Raw genomic sequence first — 21,380 nt, 5'->3', positions numbered from 1 at the left:
AGATTTGTTGATAAAAGGTGAATGGGAGGCTAGCAGAGCACTTCATCGCCGTCACACCTGGATTCACTTCTCACCACTCTCACGCTGATGACATTAGCTTCATCCTGGGAAGTTGAGTAGTAGTAATCTTGTTTGGCAGAAGGAGTACCGATCAGCATTTATCAGCACTCTAGGCACACCAAATCTTGAAAAAATGTTCTTTCTTATAAAAGAAATCACTACCTTTGCATCATTTGATCTGGTGGGAATTGCTTCTACCCATTTAGACACATAATCCACTGCAACTAGAATGTATTCATGTGAGAATGATGGGGGAAATGGTCCCATGAAATCAATCCCCCATACATCAAATGGTTCCACTTCTAGGATGTTGGTTAATGGCAGCTCATGTCTTCTTGAAATATTTCCAGTTCTTTGACATTTATCACAGTTTTCCACATACTTCTTGGCATCTTTGAAGAGTGTAGGCCAAAAGAAAGTTGCTTAAAACTTTTGCAGCAGTCCTTGAACTTGCATGGTGGCCTCCATATTCTGAATTGTGACAATGCCATAGTATCTCAGCTAGCTCACTTTGTGGAATGCATCTTCTAATTAACCCATCTATTCCAATTTTGAACAGATATGGGTCTTCCCACACATAGAATTTGTTGTCATGTAAGAACTTCTTCTTTTGCTGCCAAGTAAACCTCTTTGGAATGAATTGAGTGGCTTTAAAATTTGCAATGTCAGCAAACCAAGGCATGTTTTCCACTGCAAACAGCTTTTCATCTGGAAATTCTTCATTTATTTCCAATGATTCAGTGGCTAAACTCTCCAAAGGAAGTCTGGACAAGTGGTCTGCTACACTGTTTTCTTTCCCTTTCTTGTCTTTGATTTCTAGCTCAAATTCTTGGAGGAGTAGAATCCATCTTAATAATCTGGGTTTTGCATCCTGTTTTGTCAAAAGATATTTAAGAGCAGCATGATCAGTGTATACAATTACTTTTGAACCCATTAAATATGATCTGAACTTATCAAAAGCATGTACAACAACTAAAAGTTCTTTTTCTGTTGTTGTGTAATTCACTTGTGCAGGATTTAACACTTTGCTTGAATAATAGATAGCATGTAATTTCCTATCTTTTCTCTGTCCTAACACAGCACCCACTGCACTATCACTTGCATCACACATGAGTTCAAAAGGTAATTTCCAATCTGGTTTTGCAAGAATAGGTGCAGAAATCAGTTTCTCTTTTAAAACAGAAAATGCATGCAAACAATTATCATCAAATATGAAATCTGCATCTTTTACAAGTAAATTACTCAAGGGTTTAGCAATCTTGGAAAAATCTTTTATGAATCTTCTATAAAAACCAGCATGTCCTAAAAAACACTAGCAAGTGCACTAGGATTGCAGAAGTAATGAGTAAATTTAAGATCTGAGTATCGTCTCCACAGGGAATTAGGAACTCAATTATCACTTCACAGAAAAATAACCATTTGAGCCATACGAATTTGGGAAGAGAGTTGTATCATATAAAAGCAATAATCAGAGCAATCAAAAGTAAAGAACTTGCAGAAAAACAGAGTATAAGATTTGTGATGAAATGAAATAGCAATGAAGGATAGTTAGGAATTTACTTCACAAGAATATCAATATCCATCCAATTAAATCCTCTGAACATTCAAGCAATTGAATAATTGACAATCAGTTTCACATATACCTAGCCAAAGGTTACTTAACTCATTGACCCTAACAATCCACTAAACCTCCCTAATCCCTTACGTGAGATTCAATTTCAGGTTGCATCAAGAATTAGAACTATAAGATTGCAGAATTAGGTCTCCTTATTCCTAAGAAATCCCTAAACTCTGGTTGCCAATTCAGATCGAAGCAAACAATCCAATTCCCATTGGTAAAGATTCCTCTTGATTAATCAAATGAATTTCCATTCAAAGATTGCATGAAAAGCAGAATTAACAACTCAATTAATCCAAGAACTTAAAGTTCAGAAGATAAAGTCGAATCAATACATCAATTTGAGTTCCATAAACCCCTAAATATGGGAAATTAAGCACACATTGCAACAAAAACAGAGAAAGAAGAAGAAGATGAAGAAGAATGCAGAGCAGCAATGGCCACGAGCTCCAATCTGATCCCTCTTCTTGGAGCTTCAAGCTTCGACCCCAATCTTCACTCCACTCTCTCTCAACGAGAATCTAACTAACAAAACAGAAAATGAGCAAAAGACCCCAGTTTTCGCGCTTCAATCATGTATATATAGAAACCCCAATTCTGCGCGTTTTCACTTTTCTTCACAAGAGTAACCACGCAGAAGCTTTATGTAGTGCGCGTGTTCACTTTCAAGAGCAAGAGTAACCACGCGCAACTTGCAGAGTTGAAGGCTTCTCTAGAACATTCACTTTTATTCATAATAGTGGCAACGCAGGAGGTCAAGGGCTGCGCGTGATCACTTTCGTGAGTAATAGTAACCACGCGCAAGCTGTCCTAATACAAGTGCCTCTGGAACGCTCACTTTCGTTGGCGAAAGTGACAAGGCGCAGCTCATCAGGAATGGAGTCTTCTCTGGAACGCTCACTTTCGTTGGCAAAAGTGATAACGCACACTGGCAACGCTCATTCTTGTAAATAAAAGTGATTATGCACAGGCTCTTCTTCTCCTTTAGGCTCTGGAATGATCACTTTCACTAACAATAGTGATCACGCCCAGGCTGCAACCCATAATTCTTGTATTTTGGAGTCCAACATTGCCATTCTTCCTCTTCATTTCCATTGATAATCCATTTTCATGACTTTTGCTCAGATTATTCCTTCAAAAACAAGATAAATTCCTTAAGAACTAAGCATAAATTCTACAAATGCGAAAATAACTACAAATTGAAATAAAACTTTCAATCATTCTCTTTTTCTGACTTTTTCTGCTTTCTTCATATATTTTCCTTATTAAATGAGCTAGAATTATGCTAAAATATCAGTAAAAATATGGATTCATCATCTCTCTCTCGCCTTCTGGCGCCATTGGGCCCAAATTCCAATTTGCGTCTCGCCTGGGTCCTCTTTTGCTTAATGGCTAAGGAACCCGTGCAAAACTCATCTCGGGCCACTGAAACACCTTGGAAGTGACTACTAGGACTAATAAGAATAGTTCATGTCCCTCTCTCGCCTCCTCGTGCCTATGGGCCAAAATTCCAATTTGGGTCTCGCCTGGATGCTCTTTTAGTTAGTTGGTAAGGAACGCGTGCAAAACTCATATCGGGCCACTGAAACACCTTGGAAGTCACTCCTAGGACTAATAGGAAGAGTTCCATGTCTCTCTCTCGCCTTCTAGCGCCTTTGGGCCCAGATTCCAATTTTGGTCTCGCCTTGGTCCTCTTTTGCTCACTCGGTAAGTAACGCGGGCAAAAATCAACTCCGGCCACTGAAACACCTTGGAAGTGACTGCAAGGACCAATAGAAAGAGATCTCTGTCCCTCTCTCACCTGCTGGCGCTTTTGGGAGCAAATTTCAATTTTGGTCTCGCCTGGCTCCTCTTTTGCTTAGTCGCTAAGGAACGCGTGCAAAACACATCTCGGGCCACTGAAACACCTTGGAAATGACTACTAGGACTAATAGGAAGAGCTTTTTGTGTCTCTCTCGCCTCCTGGCGCTTTTGGGCCCAAATTCCAATTTTGGTCTTGCCTAGGTCTTCTTTGGCCTAATCGCTAAGAAGCGCGTGCAAAACTCATCTCGGGCCACCGAAACACCTTGGAAGTGACTACTAGGACTAATAGGAAGAGCTCTCTGTCTCTCTCTCGCCTCCTGGCGCCTTTGGGTCCAAATTACAATTTGGGTCTCGCCATGGTCCTCTTTTGCTTGGTCGCTAAGGAACACGTGCAAAACTCATTCCGGCCCACTGAAACACCTTGGCAGTGACTACTAGGACTAATAGGAAGAGTTCCCTATCTCTCTCGCCTCCAGGAGCCTTTCGGCCCAAATTCTAATTTGGGTCTCGCCTGGGTCTTCTTTTGCCTAATTGCTAAGGAACGCGTGCAAAACTCATCTCGGGCCATTGAAACACCTTGGAAGTGACTACTAGAACTAATAGGAAAATCTCCCTGTCTCTCTCTCGCCTCCTGGAGCCTTTGGGCCCAAATTCTAGTTTGGGTCTCGCCATGGTCCTCTTTTGCTTGTCACTAAGGAACACGTGCAAAACTCAGCTCGGGCAACTGAAACACCTTGGAAGTGACTACTAGGACTAATAGGAAGAGCTCTCTGTGTCCCTCTCGCCTCCTGGCGCCTTTGGGAGCAAATTCCCATTTGGGTCTCGCCTGGGTCCTCTTTTGCTTAGTCGCTAAGGAACGCGTGCAAAACTCATCCCGGGCCACTAAAAAACATTGGAAGTCACTGCTAGGACTCATAGGAAGAGTTCCCTGTCTCTCTCTCGCCTCCTGGCCCCCTTGGGCTCAAATTCCTATTTGGGTCTCGCCTGGGTCCTCTTTTGCTCAGTCAATAAGTAATGCTTGCAAAAATCAGCTCGGGCCACTGAAACACCTTGGAAGTGACTGCTAAGACCAATAGGAAGAGTCCCCTGTCTCTCTCTCGCCTGCTGGCGCATTTGGGAGCAAATTTCAATTTGGGTCTCGCCTGAGTCCTCTTTTGCTTAGTCGCTAAGGAACGCGTGGAAAACTCATCTCGGGCCACTAAAACACCTTGGAAATGACTACTAGGACTAATAGGAAGAGCTCTCTGTCTCTCTCTCGCCTCCTGGCGCCTTTTGGTCGCAATTCCAATTTCGATCTCGCCATGATCCTCTTTTGCCTAATCGCTAAGGAACGCGTGCAAAACACATCTCGGGCCACTGAAAAACCTTAGAAGCGATTGCTAGGACTAATAGGAAGAGTTCTCTGTCTCTCTCTTGCCTCCTGGCGCCTTTTGGCCCAAATTCCAATTTGGGTGTCACCTGGGTCCTCTTTTGCTTAGTCGCTAAGGAATGCGTGCGGCCTACTGAAACACCTTGGAAGTCACTGCTAGGACTAATAGGAAGAGCTCCCTGTCTCTCTCTCGCCTCCTAGCGCCTTTGGGTCCAAATTCCAATTTGGGTCTCGCCATGGTCCACTTTTGCTTGGTCACTAAGGAACGCGTGCAAAACTCATCTCGGCCCACTGAGACACCTTAGAAGTGACTGCTAGGACTAATAGGAAGAGTTCCATGTCTCTCTCTCGCTTCCTAGCGCCTTTGGGCCCAAATTCTAATTTGGGTCTCGCCTGGGTCCTCTTTTGCTCAGTCGGTAAGTAACGCATGCAAAAATCATCTCGGGTAGCTGAAACACCTTGGAAGTGATTGCTAGGACCAATAGGAAGAGTTCCTTGTCTCTCTCGCGTGTGCTGGCACCTTTTGGAGCAAATTCCAATTTAGGTCTCGCCTAGTTCCTCTTTTGCTTAGTCGTAAGGAACGCGTGCAAAAATCATCTCCGGCCACTGAAACACCTTAGAAGTCACTGCTAGGACTAATAGGAAGAGTTCTATGTCTCTCTCTCGCCTCCTGGTGCCTTTGGGCACAAATTCCAATTTGGGTCTCGCCATGGTCCTCTTTTGCTTGGTCGCTAAGGAACGCGTGCAAAACTTATCTCTGGCCACTGAAACACCTTGGAAGTCACTACTAGGACTAATAGGAAGAGTTCCTGTCTCTCTCTTGCTTCTTGGCGCGTTTGGGCCCAAATTCCAGTTTGGGTCTCGCCATGGTCCTCTTTTGCTTGGTCGCTAAGGAACATGTGCAAAACTTATCTCTGGCCACTGAAACGCCTTGGAAGTCACTACCAGGACTAATAGGAAGAGCTCCTTGTCTCTCTCACGCCTCATGGCGCCTTTGGGTCCAAATTCCAATTTGGGTCTCGATATGGTCCTCTTTTGTGTGGTTGTTAAGGAACGCGTCCAAAATTCATCTCGGCCCACTAAAACACCTTGGAAGTGACTGCTAGGACTAATAGAATGAGTTCCCTGTCTCTCTAGCCTCTCGACGCCTTTGGGCCCAAATTCAAATTCGGGTCTCGCCAGGGTTCTCTTTTGCCTAACGCTAAGGAACGCGTGCAAAACTCAAATCGGGCCTGTCAGTCGCTAAGGAACGCATGCAAAACTCATCTCGGGCCACTGAAACACCTTGGAAGCGACTGCTAGGACTAATAGGAAGTGTTCCCTGTCTCTCTCTTGTCTCCTGGCGCCTTTGGGCCCAAACTCCAATTTTGGGTCTCGCCTGGGTCCTCTTTTGCTCAGTCGGTAAATAACGCGGGCAAAAATCATCTCGGGCAGCTGAAACACCTTGGAAGTGACTGCTAGGACCAATAGGAAGAGTTCCCTGTCTCTTTCTCGGGTGCTGGCGCCTTTTGGAGCAAATTCCAATTTAGGTCTCGCCTAGGTCCTCTTTTGCTTAGTCATAAGGAACGCGTGCAAAATTTATCTCTGGCCACTGAAACACCTTGGAAGTCACTACTAGGACTAATAGGAAGAGCTCCCTGTCTCTCTCTCGCCTCAAGGCGCCTTTGGGTCCAAATTCCAATTTGGGTCTCGCCATGGTCCTCTTTTGCGTGGTTACTAAGGAACGCGTCCAAAATTCATCTCGGCCCACTAAAACACCTTGGTAGTGACTGCTAGGACTAATAGGACGAGTTCCCTGTCTCTCTCGTCTCTCAGCGCCTTTGGGCGCAAATTCAAATTTGGGTCTCGCCAGGGTCCTCTTTTGCCTAATCACTAAGGAACGCGTGCAAAACTCAAATCGGGCCTCTCAGTCGCTAAGGAATGCAAGCAAAACTCATTTCGGGCCACTGAAACACCTTGGAAGCGACTGTTAGGTCTAATAGAAAGAGTTCCCTGTCTCTCTCTTGTCTCCTGGCGCCTTTGGACCCAAACTCCAATTTGGGTCTCGCCTGGGTCCTCTTTTGCTTAGTCGTTAAGGAACGCGTGCAAAACTCATCTCGGGCTACTAAAAAACCTTGGAAGTGACTGCTAGGACTAACAGGAAGAGTTCTGTGTCTCTCTCTCGCCTCCAGGTGCCTTTGGGCACAAATTCCAATTTGAGTCTCACCTAGGTCCTCTTTTGCTTAGTCACTAAGGAACGCGTGCAAAACTCATCTCGGCCCAGTGAGACACCTTGGAAGTGACTGCTAGGACTAATAGGAAGAGTTCCCTGTCTCTCTCTCGCTTCCTTCCGCATTTGGGCCCAAATTCCAATTTGGGTCTCGCCTGGATCCTCTTTTGCTCAGTCGGTAAGTAACGCGTGCAAAAATCATCTCAGGCCGCTGAAACACCTTGGAAGTGACTCCTAGGACCAATAGGAAGAGTCCTGCGTCTCTCTCTCGCCTCCTGGCGCCTTTGGGAGCAAATTCCAATTTGGGTCTCGCCTGGGTCCTCTTTTGTTAAGTCGCTAAGGAACGCGTGCAAAACTCATCTCGGGCCACTGAAACACCTTGGAAGTGACTTCTAGGACTAATAGGAAGCGCTCCCTGTCTCTCTCTCGCCTGCTGGCGCCTTTGGGTCCAAATTCCAATTTGGGTCTCGCCGTGGTCCTCTTTTGCTTGGTCGCTAAGAAACGCGTGCGAAACTCATCTCAGCCCACTGAATCACCTTGGAAGTGACTGCTAGGACTAAGAGGAAGAGTTCTGTCACACTCTTTACAACTACTATTGCAGTGAAGGTAAACTGACTAGCAAGTGTACTAGTGTTGTTGTAGGAAGTTATAAAAAATCTTAGAATCAAATTGAGTTCCAAGTATCATCCTCAGGGAATAAAGTTCTCAATTACCACTTCACAAGATCACAATTAGTTGAGCTTTACAAATTTTAGATGGAATTGGTATGAATGTATAAAAAATGAAATTAGAAAGTAAAACAGAACAGTTAGTACAAAAGTATATAGTAAACAGATCTAGAAAGAGTAGTTAGGAAATTGTTTCACCAAAACTTCAACATTGAATTAATGAAGTTCTGAACTTTCAAGCATTTAGATGGAATGACAATCAGTTTCACGTTATATTAATCAAAGGACAATCCCTTGCCTCAATGAATCTAGCATCTAATCAAATCACTCCAATCCCTTAGATCTAATCCAATCAAATGCTGCATTAAGTTTGAGAAACCAAAAGATTGCAAGATTAAGATATCTTTTCCCTAAGAAACCAATAACCTTGGTAATTAATTCAGATCCGAGAAACAAATTCAATTCCCATTGATAAGAGTTCCTCTATGATTAGTTGATCAAATTTCCACTCAATCACTACTTTAACAGCAGAATCAATCACTCAATCAAATCCAAAACTCAAAGTTCAGATCCAAAATCAATTCAACATTTCAATTTCAGATTCACAATTCCTAACCACAAAGAGTTTAGGCAAACATTACAAAAAAAGAAGAGAAGAGAAGAGGAGAAGAGAATGAACAAAGAAGAAACATCTTCAAGCCAATCTCCAATCTGATCCCTCAAGAAATGAAGCTTGGTGTTCGTCCTCAATCTCCCTCTCTGACTCTCTCAACAACAAAAACAAATGTAAAATGAAAAATGAACAAAAAACTCAAAAATTCCTGAGCTAACTGCCTTTTATAGAATTCCCGCTCTGCTGGCGTGATCACTTTTTCCAGCAATAGTAATCACGCAGAGGCTAATTCTTCATTTCCACTTGCGCGTGTTCACTTTTGCTGGTGATAGTAGCCACGCGCACTTCAAAGTGTTCACTTTTGTTGAAAATAGTAGCCACGCAGAAGCTTCCTTTGCTAATGTCATGTGCGTGTTCACTTCTGCTGGAAATAGTGAACACGCAGAAGCTGCTTTCTTGCGCGTGTTCACTTTTGCTGGTAATAGTGAACACGCGCAGCTACTCTTCTTGGAGGACTCTCTGGAACGCTCACTTTTTCCAGAAAAAGTGATTACGCAGAAGCTCTTCACATTGCAACCTCTCTGGAACGATCACTTTTACCAGCAAAAGTGATTACGCAGAAGCTCTTCTCCATTTTATGGTTCTGGAGTGATCACTTTTACCAGCAAAAGTGATCACTCAGAGGCTGTTCTTCAATTATCAACTTCTTTCCTCCAATTTTTGCTACTTTTCTACTATTTTTCCTTTGATCATCCAATCCTCATGAACTTAGCTCAGAATTCCCTACAAAGGCATACTTGAAATGTCACTTTTTACATAGAAAATCAATGAATTTTAAAATAACTATGTTTAAAAGTGACATGCAACATTTTATAAATTTTTTAAGGGGTTTTCTACTATTTCTAGCATGTTTTCTTTATTAATTGCACTAAAAACTATTGTAAAATACTAGTAAAATATGGATTCATCACTACCCCCAAACTTGAATTTTTGCTTGTCCTCAAGCAAATTAGAACATATCAAGGGTGTAAATTCTTATTAATTGGAATCCAAAATTTTTTACATTTTTCAGAAAAATTCAGATTAAGAATCCATTTTTCTTCAATGCATTCTAATTGTTTTCTCACTAAGTCATTCACCAATTCTTCATCATGATAGTCATACTTGACTTATCTGTTTGCTGCACAATCTCATTCATTTCAATCAAGCAAATCATTAAAGCTACATGCAAACAGAGTTGAGAAACATTATCACAGCTCTCAGAAAGTGTTTCTCTAACTCAATTAGTGTTTAAGCTTGTGTTTGCTCTTAGCATCACCAAATTCATCAAACTCTGCCATAAGCTTGCCTATATTCTCTACCTCCTTTGCAAATTTACAATTAATCACATATCAAGAGGACTTTTTAGGTAATATTAAGGCTCAAGGACAGGTATGATTTCAATGAATTCAGGATATAATTACAGCTAATTTCAAACAGAAAAAGATGCAAATTGAGTAGATAAGCTTTTAAACTTAGTAAGGGCTGCATCAACTATTTCTATTCTTAATCAACTTTCAATCACAGTTTAAATTTTTGCAGAATTATCTACCAATTTCCTTTTCCTTTTTGATTTGCTGATTTCTTTTTATTTCTTTTTCATTTTTCTATTTTTACTTGCAGCTTGTTACTTCTTTTTCATATTTTCTCTGCATGACTTTTTCTAACTTTCTTAATTCATTTCAATCCTTTTCTCAATCCTTTCTACCCCAAACTTAGAACATTGCTTGTCCTCAAGTAATGCACTAGAAACATGATGTCACCCCAAACTTAGTTTTAAAACTTATCTTTGATTCAACTCAATTTGCCTCTTTTCTATTTGAATAGGTAAAATGGTTTTTCTAGAAAAGCTTGTATTGAGGTTAATCAAAGAAAGGCTATCAGCTCAAAGGGGCTAACTAGGACATTCAAGAATGAAAGGCAGTCTATTTGGCTCACTAGGTAAATTCTAATAATGGCCTCCATCCTTTATGTGATTAGTGCAAAACAGCATATTCAGTTAAGAAACAAAGCAAGTTCTAGAGAGTGAATCAGAATTTGAGATCAGTCACACATCAATGAATGAAAAGGTTCAAGTCTCACCAAGGAAGTAAATGGATAATATTTATCAATTCAGTTCACTATTTACTTCAAGAATTTGCATTAATAAAATGGCAAGACTGCTTTATTTTTAAAAAATACAAGTATGACAATCATGTTAAGAATGAGAAAAAAAAACTTATGTAATTCAACAATCAGAATTTCAATCAGGTGAAAATCAGGTTTATTTATCAAGAAAACAAAATCTAATGCAGTTTAATATTTTTCTAACTTGTGAAAATTTTAGGCAAAATGTAAGCTGTACACATGAAAATAGAGGTACAGAATTAAACCCCCCTTTTATGGTAGCTGTGCATATTTCAATCATTCCATGCACTCCTTGTTCAGTGTTTGAGAGCATGGTCTGCACAAAAACATCATAAGTTGTTCATCAATTATTAGATAAAAAACTCAATAAAATTCAAAGCTAGTAGATATTTAAAACAGAATTGTTCATAACCAAAATAAAACTAAAATGTAATTACAACACTCAAAAGTTTGAAATTCTAATTACAATCTTTTTACAAAAATTAAACTAATGACAGAAATTTAAATTCCTAATCTACTCTTCATCTTCATCCTCATCCTCATCTTCCAAATCATCCTCTTCATCATCATCTTCTTCTTCTGCAGCAGCTGCTGGTGGAGGGAAATGAGTTCTGTAGATGTGGAGGTCTTTGAATACAGTTAACCTCAGGCATTGGGCATTCTCTGCTTGATCTGGAGTGTAGTATAAGTCTTCTTTGGTCATGCCCATCTTTTGACCAATGTTCATGAGAACACCTTCCAGAAGCATGATGCCAGCCTTCAAACTGCTGTGCAATTCATGCTACCTCTCAGCTAAGGAGTTTTGTCTTTCAGCCATGAAGGCTATCTTCTCCTTCATTGTGGTTGGATTCTCTCTTTTATACTGGGAGGGAATTGGGGTTGCTGATGTGCAAGAGACAGTAGCATAAATTTCCTTCACCATAGCTACTGTAATTGGAGGTGCAGCTCTAATTTTGATTTGATAATCTCCAATTTCAATACCTGCATCCTCACAAAGAACAGTTATTAAAGAAGGGAAAGCTAGAGAATCTCTTTTTCTCTTGAGGATGTCCAGAATGCATCCACTAATCACTTCTCTTACATCTATATAAAAATCGTTAACTATAGCATATAGGAGTTCAGCTCTCTTCACTGCTATAGTGGAGCTATGCCTAACAGGCATGAATGAACTTAAAATAAATGTGCTCCACACTTTTGCAAAGGGAAAAAGGTTCTTGGTAGTGATGCATTTGGGCTTTTCTGATAGATTCAGCTCCCAAGTAGTCCCTGGTTTCCCAATCTTCTCAAGGACTTGAACATAGTCCTTATCTTCAGCATCCCTGAACGCTTTAAAGTCTTACTGCCCAGGTTGTTTTTGAGTCTTAATGTTGAGGACTTTATTGATGTTAGCAGCAGAAAAAACAACTATTGTCCCCTTGACCATTGAATGGTATTTAGGCAGCTGGTCTCCCTTGAATCTCATGGCATTGGCATAAAATTCTTGTGTAATGTCTCTCCAGCCAATGCCAGCCATCATGCAGAAGGATTCCCATTCTCTTTTCTGAATTTCCTCCTTGTATTCTGGATAATGGTCTTCAGCTATCTCAATTGCTCTATCTTGGACAATCTTTCTTCTCAAGATATTACCTCTAAAATAATTCTCATGAGCTATGCTCCTAAACCTTGGATCATGTTGTGGATTTGGCCTTGATGAAGAGGCTCTTGCTAATCTTCCTCTCTTTGATCTAGGAGTACCTCTAGAAGAGCCAACTGGAGTGTTGTCTGATGTCCTTACCATTTTTTATTTTTATTTTTTTAAAAATTTCCTGCATAAAAAGAATATTTCAATACACTGAAAGCCATGAATGCAATGCAATGCAGGACATTTTCAATTTCAGAATAGCAGAATAGGAATAATGCAGAACATAAGAATATCATAACAATGCAGAATATGGTTCCTTGAAGCATTTAAACTCAGATATTCATGATTTTGAATGCAAAATGCTAGAGTTCAAGAGTTACATTTATGCAGAAATTTCTTCCTAACTATTTTTCACTTTAACTCCTAAGGTTAACTCATGCAATCTGTCAATGTAGGTCTTTTTCCATCTAAAAATCTATCAATTGAAGTGAGAATTACTCTACATTGCCTTGTAATTGCATGTTCAGATTAGTTATTAACAAGAAAATTTCTATTTTTCCATTACTCAGTGTTTTCCCCAATTCTACAAAATGAAGAACCCTAATTTCTAAATCAGAGAAGTAGAATACTGACCTGGATTTGGAGAAATGTGCAGAATGAACTTCAATTGATTGCTTAGAAACAAATTTCGTTCAGCAAAAGATCAGAAAGATCAAGAATTTGAGAAATGAGATGAAGAAATGAAGATTTGAGATTCTGAAAATGGCTCTGCGTGGTTTCTTTTATGCATTTTAATGGACACGCTTACTGCATGTGGCCACTTTTTTCAGAAAAAATGGAAGTTGTAGAGATGATGTTGTGTGCATGTTCACTTTTTCTGGCAAAAGTGAACACTTTGAGGGTAAATAGCATGTGCGTGTTCACTATTGCTAGAAATAGTGAACGTTCTAGAGGGCTTTGAATTGAGTAACTTGAAATGAATTGCGCGTGTTCACTTTTTCCAGAAAAAGTGATCACGCGCAGGTAATATCCTTCTGCATGATTACTATTACTAGAAAAAGTGGTAACGCGCATCAACTTTAACTTGAAACTACACATAACTCATGCGCGTGATCACTATTATTAGAAAAAGTAACTACGCGCATCACATTACCTCTATTTAAGCCTGGGCGTGGTTACTTTCACTGGGAAAAGTGATTGTTCCAGAGGAGGGTGTCATTCCTTGCTCCTCTGCGTGATCACTTTCATCAGTAAAAGTGATTGTTCAGAATGGAACCCTGTAATTGAAGCTCTGTGTGATCACTTTTCTGCAAAATAGTGACTCCTTTTGTTATTCAAAGCTCCTTAGAAACTTAATTGCCTCATGCATTCAATTTCAATCATCTCATTTATGCATCCACAGCATGATCCTTCATTGAATCAACACATTATTCCTAAAACACATATAAAACAGAATCTAAAATCAGAAAATTGCTGAAATTGAAATAAAGAATTACCAAAATTTTAAGTAAATTGCAAATAGAGTAAAAATGGTTCAGAAATGTGAGTTGCCTCTCACAAAGCGCTCTTTTAACGTCACTAGCTTGACGTTAAATGTTCCTCACTGCTGAGAAACCAAGTTAATGCAAAAAGCGTTCCTATTGAATTCTCCTCTATTGTAAATCTTCAGTCTTTGGCCATTGACTTTAAACTTTCTCCCTTCTCTTTGATCTTCAAGTAACACAGCACCAAAGGGAGATACTTCTTTTACCATAAAAGGTCCTAACCATCTAGACTTGAATTTTCCAGGAAACAACTTCAATCTAGAAGTGAATAGTAGAACTAACTGCCCTGGTCTGAATTCTCTCTGCAAAATGAATCTGTCATGTATTCTTTTAGTCCTTTCTTTATACAGTTTTGCATTTTCATATGCAATTTGTCTGAATTCCTCCAGTTCATGTAGCTGTAACACTCTTTTTTCTCCAGCCTTGGTTGAATCAAAATTCAACCATTTAGTAGCCCAATATGCTCTATGTTCAAGTTCCACAGGAAGATGACATGATTTCCCAAACACTAATTGATATGGTGACATACCAATTGGTGTTTTGAATGCAGTTCCGTATGCCCATAATGTATCATCAAGCTTCCTTGACTAATCTTTTCTTGAGTTACTGACTACTTTCTCTAAGATCTTCTTGATTTCTCTGTTTGAAATTTCCACTTGTCCGCTTGTTTGAGGATGATAAGGAGTTGCTACTTTGTGTTTTACTCCATACTTATCCAGAACATTATCAAGGTATTTATTGCAGAAGTGTGATCCTCCATCACTAATCAGAATTCTTGGCACTCCAAATCTTTTTAAAATGTTTTTCTTTATAAAGGAAATCACCACTTTGGCTTCGTTTGTTCTGGTTGGTATAGCTTCCACCCATTTAGACACATAATCCACTGCCACAAGTATGTATTAATGAGAAAAAGAAGTTGGAAAGGGTCCCATAAAGTCTATTCCCCATACATCAAACAGTTCCACCTCCAAGATATTGTTCAAAGGCATCTCATGTCTTCTAGAAATGTTACCAACTCTTTGGCATTTATCACAGTTTTCTACATAAATTTTTGCATCTCTGAACAATGTAGGCCAGAAAAATCCATCTTGTAATACTTTGGCAGCTGTTCTTGATCCACCATGATGGCCTCCATAATCTGAATTATGGCAATGCCATAGGATATCAGCTTGTTCTTTCTGTGAAATACATCTTCTCAAAATGACATCTACTCCAATTTTGAATAGATGAGGATCTTCCCAAATATAGAACTTGCTATCATGAAGAAATTTCTTTCTTTGCTGCCAATTCATTCTCTTTGAAATGTGCTGAGTGGCCTTAAAATTTGCTATATCAGCAAACCAAGGTACTTCATCCACAGTTAGCAGCTTTTCATCAAGAAATTCTTCATTAATATCCAAGTAATCTGATGACATTGTATCCAATGGAATTCTGGATAGATGGTCTGCAACACCATTCTCTTTTCCTTTTTTATCTCGAATTTCTAACTCAAATTCTTGAAGTAGTAGAATCCATCTCAGCAGTCTTGGTTTAGCATCCTGCTTAGAAAACAAATATTTCAGAGCAGCATGGTCAGTATATACACCAACCTTGGACCCTACTAAATAAGACCTGAATTTATCACAAGCAAATACTATAGCAAGCAACTCTTTTTCAGTGGTTGTGTAATTAATCTGTGCAGAGTTTAGGACGCTACTAGCATAGTAAATCACATGTAGTCTTTTATCTTTTCTTTGTCCTAATACAGTACCCACTGCATTGTCACTTGCATCACATATTAGCTCAAATGGTATAGTCCAGTCAGGTTTAACAAGAATTGGAGCAGAAATTAGTTTTTCTTTTAAGATAGTAAAAGCATGCATACAAGATTCATCAAATACAAATGCTGCATCCTTTACAAGCAAGTCACTCAGAGGTTTGGCAATTTTAGAAAAATCTTTAATGAACCTCCTATAAAACCCAGCATGGCCTAAGAAACTTCTAATTCCTTTCACATTCACAGGTGGAGGTAATTTACTAATCACTTCTATTTTAGCTTGATCAACCTCCATCCCTCTAATTGAAATCTTATGGCCAAGCACTATTCCTTCTTGCACCATAAAGTGACATTTCTCCCAATTTGACACCAAGTTGGTGTCTTGACATCTCTGTAAAACAATGGACAAGTTAGATAGACAATCATCAAATGAATTCCCAAAAACAGAAAAATCATCCATGAATACCTCAATTATTTTCTCAACCAAGTCAGAAAAAATAGCTAACATGCACCTTTGAAATGTAGCTGGAGCATTACACAGCCCAAAAGGCATTCTTCTATATGCAAATATTCCAAAGGGACAAGTAAAAGCAGTTTTTTCTTGATCAATTGGATCTACAGCAATTTGGTTATAGCCAGAATATCCATCTAAAAAGTAGTAAAATGCAGGTCCAGCTAACCTTTCTAGCATTTGGTCTGCAAAAGGTAGAGGAAAATGATCTTTTCTGGTTGCATCATTCAGCTTTCTATAATCTATACACATCCTCCATCCTGTGACAGTCCTTGTGGGTATCAACTCATTCTTTTCATTTCGTACTACAGTCATTCCACCCTTTTTAGGTACCACTTGCACAGGACTTACCCAATTGCTGTCTGAAATAGGATATATGATCCGTGCATCTAATAGTTTAATGACTTCCTTCCTTACCACTTCCTTCATGGCAGGGTTTAATCTTCTTTGAGGCTGCACAACTGGTTTAAAATTTTCTTCAAATAAAATTCTGTGCTTACAGAAGGATGGATTTATACCTTTCAAAACTGAGATGTTCCACCCTATTGCTGATTTATGGGTTCTCAAAATTCTCAGCAACTTCTCCTCCTCTTCTTCCTTAAGTTCATTGCTTATGATAACTAGATTTTCATGTTTATGATCTAGGAATGCATATCTCAAGTGAGATGGAAGTTGCTTTAATTCCAGCTTCTGACTTTTCTCTTCTTCTCCTTCATTTTTCCACTCCTCTTTGATTGATTCTTCTGCAGGTATTAACATAGGTAGAGTTTCCAATTGCTGCTCCATTTCAAATACGTTTTCATTTTCAAAATGCAGAGATTTAGTATTTCCTGCAGCTATGGTTTCTCTCAACACAGAAATTTCGTCAAATCCATTTAAAGAATAAGGAGTGATCATAGAATCCAATGTATCTATTCTCATACATGTGTTATCATCAATTGGATATTTCAAAGCTTCAAATACGTTAAATATTACCTTTTCCTCTTGAACTCTAAGCATTAAATCTCCTTTTTGCACATCAATGAGAGCTTGTCCAGTTGCAAGGAAAGGTCTGCCTAAGATTGATGGTATGTTTGCATCTACCTCCATGTCCAATATGACAAAATCTGCAGGAAAAATAAATTTGTGAACCTTAACCAACAAATCCTCTACTACTTCATATGGATAAGTATATGATCTATCAGCTAATTGCAATGTAATGTTGGTTGGTTTCACTTCCTCTATCACCAATTTCTTCATAATGGCTAATGGCATCAAATTAATGCTTGCCCCCAAATCACACAATGCTTTTCCCACAGTACAATTTCCTATTTCACAAGGTATGCTAAAGGATCCTGGGTCTTTTAATTTTTGAGGAAGTTTTTTTTCTAAGAATAGCACTGCACTCCTCTGTCAGGGTACCGTCTTATCATGTTCTAACTTCCTTTTCTTGGAGAGTAGTTCCTTTATGAATTTGGCATAAGATGACATTTGCTTCAAAGCTTCAGCAAATGGAATGTTAATTTGCAGCTTTTTGAACACATTTAGAAACCTCTCAAACTGCACCTCTTGCTTAGGATTTTGCACTCTTTGAGGATAAGGCAGTCTCTTATATTTTTCTGGATCAATTGGCTTGTAAGTGTCCTCAAATAATTGCTTCTTTGTCTTTCTTTCAGGACTTTTATGAACTTCTTCATTCTTTTCTGAATGTTCTTTCTTTAGTAGCTTGAAGTTTCCTTGCTGCAATTCTTCTTTTAAATTTCTTTCCTCTGTTGCATTTTCTACTTGCTTTTCTACTGCAACATTATTCAGTTTCTTTTCAGCTGGTTTTGGACTTGCTACAACAACTCCACTTCTTGTAACTATAGCTTGACATTGTTCCTTTGGATTCACCACTGTGTTACTTGGAAATCTTCCTTCATCTCTGCTTGTTAATTGTTCAGCCAGCTGTCCAATTTGAGTTTCTAACTTCTTCATAGAAGCTTCTTGATTCTTGATGCTGGATTGAGTGACTTTCATGAATTGTAACATTGTTTCCTTAATCTCGTTCATTCTTTCACTCATTGGTCTAGCTGAATGTTGACTCCTTTGAGGTTGAGTAGAAGAATTTCCTTGAAAGTACTGCTTTTGTTGGTGATTTCCTGCATTTGAAAATGGAAGAGATGTATTAGTGCTTTTCATTGTAGAATTCTGAGGATTCCAATTATAAAATTGTTGATTCCTATTATTAGAATACTGAAATCCAGCAAGGAAATGATTGTTGAGGATAAGATTGTTGCTGTCTTTGATAATTCCCCATATAATTGACTTGCTCTTGTGGTTCAGGGGTAGGTACATCACATGCACCATTAGCATGATTCCCTCCACAAAAATCACATATCAACTGACTTGTTACCACATTTCCAGTCTGCAAATTATTAATCTGCTGAGTCAAAGTTGCTATTTGATCAGAAAATAATTGGTTCTGCAGCTGATTCTGTGCAAGAAAAGTTTCCATCATCTTTGCTTCGTATTCATTGCCTCTTCTTGTATTCCTCAAGTTGGAATTCTGATACATGGATGAAGCCATCATCTCAATGATTCTTTGGGCTTCTTCCAAGGATTTCATGCTCAAAGATCCTCCTGCAGCTGCATCAATCATAGTTCTAGTTACTACATTCATTCCATTATAAAAAGTTTCCAGCTGCATCCATTCTGGAATACAATGATGTGGACATCTTCTCAGCAAATCTTTATATCTTTCCCATGCTTCATAAAGTGATTCTCCTTCCTGCTGCACAAAAGATGTTAATTTCTCCTCTCAGCTTAGCAGCTTTTGAGGGAGGAAAATATTTTGTTAGAAATTTATTCACAAGTTCAGTCCATGTGGTGATACTTCCTTGAGGCTGTGCTTGTAACCAACATTTGGCTTTGTCTCGTAAAGAAAATGGAAATAGCCTCAGTCTTATAGCATCTTCACTTACTCCATTCATCCTTATAGTATCACACAACTGCAGAAAATTAGAAATATGCAGATTAGGATCATTAGAAATTCCACCAGAAAATTGGTCCTGCTGCACTAGGTGAAGTAAGGCTAGTTTTATCTCAAAATGATTGGCTTGAATGGTTGGTCTAACAATTAAAGAATTATAGCCTTGCATATCTGGAATTGCATAATCTCCTAGTGTTCTCATTCTCTGTTGTTCTGCCATTTCAACTTTTGGAGTTGGTTGTCTAAAAGGTGAATGTTTCCTATTTGCAAAAGGAGTGACTTGAAATTCTGGAGAATGTATAACCTCTAGATCACTGTCACTTCCTACAGATCTCTCTGCTCTAGTCTCTTTTCTTAATCTCCTAAGAGTTCTATCAATGTCAGGATCAAAGACAAGAGTAGATTTATTTTTGTTTTTCCCACGCATATACAACTAAACACAGATATAGTATAATAAAAAAAGAAAACTGCACATGTAATGTAATATTTGCAGAAAATTTAAAGAAACAAATGCTCAATCTAGTTATTTTCCTGTTACTAATGATATTGAAACAAATTATTCCCCGGCAACGGCGCCAAAAACTTGTCACACTCTTTACAACTGTTGTTGCAATGAAGGTAAACTGACTAGCAAGTGTACTAGTGTTGTTATAGCAAGTTATAAAAAATCTTAGAATCAAATTGAGTTCCAAGTATCGTCCTCAGGGAATAAAGTTCTCAATTACCACTTCACAAGATCACAATTAGTTGGGCTTTACAAATTTCAGATGGAATTGGTATGAATGTATAAAAAACGAAATTAGAAAGTAAAACAGAACAGTTAGTACAAAAGTATATAGTAAACAGATGTAGAAAGAGTAGTTAGGAAATTGTTTCACCAAAACTTCAACATTGAATTAATAAAGTTCTGAACTTGCAAGCATTTAGATGGAATGACAATCAGTTTCACGTTATATTAATCAAAGGACAATCCCTTGCCTCAATGAATCTAACATCTAATCAAATCACTCCAATCCCTTAGATCTAATCCAATCAAATGCTGCATTAAGTTTGAGAAACCAAAAGATTGCAAGATTAAGATATCTTATCCCTAAGAAACCAATAACCTTGGTAATTAATTCAGATCCGAGAAACAAATTCAATTCCCATTGATAAGAGTTCCTCTATGATTAGTTGATCAAATTTCCACTCAATCACTACTTTAATAGCAGAATCAATCACTCAATCTAATCCAAAACTCAAAGTTCAGATCCAAAATCAATTCAACATTTCAATTTCAGATTCACAATTCCTAACCACAAAGAGTTTAGGCAAACATTACAAAAAAGGAAGAGAAGAGAAGAGGAGAAGAGAATGAACAAAGAAGAAACATCTTCAAGCCAATCTCCAATCTGATCCCTCAAGAAATGAAGCTTGGTGTTCGTCCTCAATCTCCCTCTCTGACTCTCTCAACAACAAAAACAAATGTAAAATGAAAAATGAACAAAAAACTCAAAAATTCCTGAGCTAACTGCCTTTTATAGAATTCCCGCTCTGCTGACGTGATCACTTTTTCCAGCAATAGTAACCACGCAGAGGCTAATTCTTCATTTCCATTTACGCGTGTTCACTTTTGCTGGTGATAGTAGCCACGCGCACTTCAAAGTGTTCACTTTTGTTGAAAATAGTAGCCACGCAGAAGCTTTCTTTGCTAATGTCATGCGCATGTTCACTTTTGCTGGAAATAGTGAACACGCAGAAGCTGCTTTCTTGCGCGTGTTCACTTTTGCTGGTAATAGTGAACACGCGCAGCTACTCTTCTTGGAGGACTCTCTGGAACGCTCACTTTTTCCAGAAAAAGTGATTACGCAGAAGCTCTTCTCATTGCAACCTCTCTTGAACGATCACTTTTACCAGCAAAAGTGATTACGCAGAAGCTCTTCTCCATTTTATGGTTCTGGAGTGATCACTTTCACCAGCAAAAGTGATCACTCAGAGGCTGTTCTTCAATTATCAACTTCTTTCCTCCAATTTTTGCTACTTTTCTACTATTTTTCCTTTGATCATCCAATCCTCATGAACTTAGCTCAGAATTCCCTACAAAGGCATACTTGAAATGTCACTTTTTACATAGAAAATCAATGAATTTTAAAATAACTATGTTTAAAAGTGACATGCAACATTTTATAAATTTTTTAAGGGGTTTTCTACTATTTCTAGCATGTTTTCTTTATTAATTGCACTAAAAACTATTGTAAAATACTAGTAAATATGGATTCATCAAGTTCCCTGTCTCTCTCGCCTCCAGGCGCCTTTGGGCCTAAATTCCAATTTCGGTCTCGCCTAGGTCCTCTTTTGCCTAATCGCTAAGGAATGCGTGCAAAATTCATCTCGGGCCACTGAAACACCTTAGCAGCGACTGCTAGGACTAATAGGAAGAGTTCCCTGTCTCTCTGTTGCCTCCTGCGCCTTTCGGCCCAAATTCCAATATGGGTCTCACCTGGGTCCTTTTT

General features: G+C 38.8%; 1 non-coding gene across 1 annotated transcript; it reads left to right on the top strand.

Annotated features, from left to right (window-relative positions):
- Positions 1-18,616: 18,616 nt before the first annotated feature.
- On the top strand, positions 18,617-18,724 carry LOC113864225. The gene has a single exon (XR_003504767.1). It is a non-coding gene; the product is annotated as a small nucleolar RNA R71 (small nucleolar RNA).
- The last annotated feature ends 2,656 nt before the right edge of the window (positions 18,725-21,380 follow it).

This window comes from Abrus precatorius, unplaced genomic scaffold (assembly GCF_003935025.1).
Source record: "Abrus precatorius isolate BTA unplaced genomic scaffold, Abrus_2018 Scaffold31, whole genome shotgun sequence".
Taxonomy (NCBI): Eukaryota; Viridiplantae; Streptophyta; class Magnoliopsida; order Fabales; family Fabaceae; genus Abrus; species Abrus precatorius.
This window is presented reverse-complemented; position numbering and strand designations above follow the sequence as displayed.